The following is a 2,959-nucleotide window of genomic DNA, read 5'->3' on the forward strand; positions in this document are numbered from 1 at the left end:
AGAAAAATTAAGAAAATTAAGAAAACTATACCATTTATAATTGCACCAAAGTTATAACATATCTAGGAATAAATTTATCTAAGGATGCAAAAGACATGTATTCTAAAAACTATAAAACACTGATTAAAGAAATTTAAGAAGACATGAAGACAAAATGGAAAGACATGCCAAGCTCATGGGTTGGAAGAAGAAATATTGTTTAAATGTCTATTCTACCCAAAGCAATCAACAACTTTAAAGCAATCCATATCAAAATATGAAGAGCAGAGAAGACTCTACGATGGCACCATGGAGTGGTGCAGAGCCAGACCGGAGTGATGTCGGACGTGCCTGATCTTCCTCACGGAACCATGTTGAAGCAAGAAGCAGGCGCCAACACCTCCTCATGGGTTGTTGCTTCCCGGTGAAACTCAGCAGTGTCCCGTGCTCCGGAAAGGAGGCTGACGGAGGACACGAATCAAAGAGGTCAGGAGGCCGGTAGGGGCGGCAGAGGTGGCGGCTGGAGGAACCCCTCCTGCCTCCAGCAACCTGGGGCCGCTGGCCTCCGAGAACCGCTGCTTTGCTTTGGATTGAATAACGTGTGGGTTGGCACTGTGATCGGTCGTGGAGGATCAAAAATAAAAGACATCCAAAGTACAACAAACACGAAAATACAGATAATAACATGTAATTCAGAAGAAGCAGATGTCAAAATCCTTGTCAACAAGGTGATGCAGGCGAAGGCCAAAACTGTGATAGATAATCTTGTTAAAAAACAAGAAAATTACAATTCAGAACTCAGAACTGATATTGTTGCATTCCAACCTTCTGTTGGAAGAGATGTAAAGACAGATAGTAATGTTACAGAGAATCAGCCATTGATTGATTGGGATCAAATTCGAGAAGATGCTTTGAAGTGGGGGAAAAAATAGTGGGAAGATTTACCACCAATTAAGAAAAACCTTTACGTGGAGTCAGAAGCAACAAGTTCAATGTCACAGTGCAAGTAGACACTCGGAGGAAAGAAAATTATAATGTGTGATGACTCGAAAGAAGGGGAGAAGTGTCATATACCCAATCCTACTTGTATATTTGAGGATGCTTTTCAGTGTTATCCTGAGGTTATGGAAAACATTAAAAAGGCAGGCTTTCAAAAGCCAACACTGATCCAGTCGCAGTCATGGCCGATAGTTTTACAAGGTGTAGATCTTATAGGAGTAGCCCAAACTGGAACCGGGAAAACACTGTCCTACTTAATGCCTGGATTTATACACTTGAATTCACAGCCTGTAATTAGAGGAAAAAGGAATGGACCCGGCGTGTTAGTCCTTACACCTACACACCAGTTAGCACTTCAAGTGGAAGCTGAATGTTCTAAGTATTCATATAAAGGCCTCAAAAGTGTGTGTATATATGGTGGTGGAGATAGAAATGGACAAATACAAGATCTGAAAAAAGGAGTAGATATTATTATTGCAACTCCTGGAAGACTGAATGATCTACAAATGAATAACTTTGTTAACCTCAGAAATGTAACCTACTTGGTTTTAGATGAAGCCGACAAGATGCTAGATATGGGATTTGAACCCCAGATAATGAAGATTTTATTAGATGTGCGCCCATACAGGCAGACTATTATGACAAGTGCAACATGGCCATATGCTGTCCGTCGACTTGCACAGACTTATTTGAAAGAGTCAATGACTGTATATGTTTGTACTTTGGATCTAGTGGCAGTAAGTACCGTGAAACAAAACATAATTGTCACCACCGAAGAAGAGAAATACTCTCATATCCAAACTTTTCTAGAAAGCATGTCTCCCAAAGACAAAGTCATAGTGTTTGTCAGCAGAAAAGCTGTTGCTGACCACCTATCAAGCGACCTGATTCTGCGACATGTTATCAGTGGAATCCCTTCATGGTAATAAGGAGCAGAGTGACCAAGAGAGGGCATTAGAAAACTTTAAAACAGGTAAGGTAAAAATATTGATTGCCACTTGGCATCTCGGGGTCTTGACGTCCTTGATATCACACATGTCTATAATTATGATTTCCCCCAAACATCAAAGAATACGTGCACAGAGTAGGGTGTACTGGAAGAGCAGGGAGAACTGGGGTATTTATTATTCTCCTCACTAGAAATGACTGGAGGGTTGCTGGAGAGTTAATTAATATTCTGGAAAGAGCACAACAGAGTATCCCAAAGGATCTTGTGGCAATGGCCGAGAGGTAGGAGGTGAATAAATTGAAAAAAGAAATGGAGAAAAAATTGGGGAAACCCCAAGGGAAACCCCAAAAGTTTTATTATTAATGCCCTTGTTGAAAAGTGGTACCAGCCTCCTGAGAGGAGATCTCAAGATATATGGAAGTATGGGAAACATGCTGGCTCTATGAAGAAATAAGTGATTCTTAAAATAGTAGTGTTTAAAAATGTAGAATTTGGGGGCGCCTGGGTGGCTCAGTTGGTTAAGCGACTGCCTTCGGCTCAGGTCATGATCCTGGAGTCCCTGGATCGAGTCCCGCATCAGGCTCCCTGCTCGGCAGGGAGTCTGCTTCTCCCTCTGACCCTCCCCCCTCTCATGTGCTTGCTCTCTCTCATTCTCTCTCTCTCAAATAAATAAATAAAATCTTTAAAAAAAATGTAGAATTTGGTATTTTATACTTTCTTTAATAAAATCAAAAGTAGGGCGCCTGGGTGGCTCAGATGGTTAAGCGTCTGCCTTCGGCTCAGGTCATGATCTCAGGGTCCTGGGATCGAGTCCCGCATCGGGCTCCCTGCTCCTTGGGAGCCTGCTTCTCCCTCTGCCTCTCTCTCTCTCTCTGTCTCTCATGAATAAATAAATAAAATTTAAAAAATAAATAAATAAATAAAATAAAAAGTATTTAAACTTGAGTTAAAATTTTTTTTCATGGATATTAAGGAATGTAGCATTACATTTTTTTCACTTTTTACTATCCTTATTTAAAAATGTAAATTTTA

At 40.7% G+C, this 2,959-nt stretch overlaps 1 pseudogene; it reads left to right on the forward strand.

Annotated features, from left to right (window-relative positions):
• Nucleotides 1-350: 350 nt before the first annotated feature.
• LOC102742282 (putative ATP-dependent RNA helicase DDX43 pseudogene) lies at nucleotides 351-2,290 on the forward strand (annotated as a pseudogene).
• Nucleotides 2,291-2,959: the final 669 nt, after the last annotated feature.

This window comes from Leptonychotes weddellii, unplaced genomic scaffold, assembly GCF_054177405.1.
Source record: "Leptonychotes weddellii isolate Sample4059 unplaced genomic scaffold, ASM5417740v2 HiC_scaffold_3893, whole genome shotgun sequence".
In the NCBI taxonomy this organism is placed as follows: domain Eukaryota; kingdom Metazoa; phylum Chordata; class Mammalia; order Carnivora; family Phocidae; genus Leptonychotes; species Leptonychotes weddellii.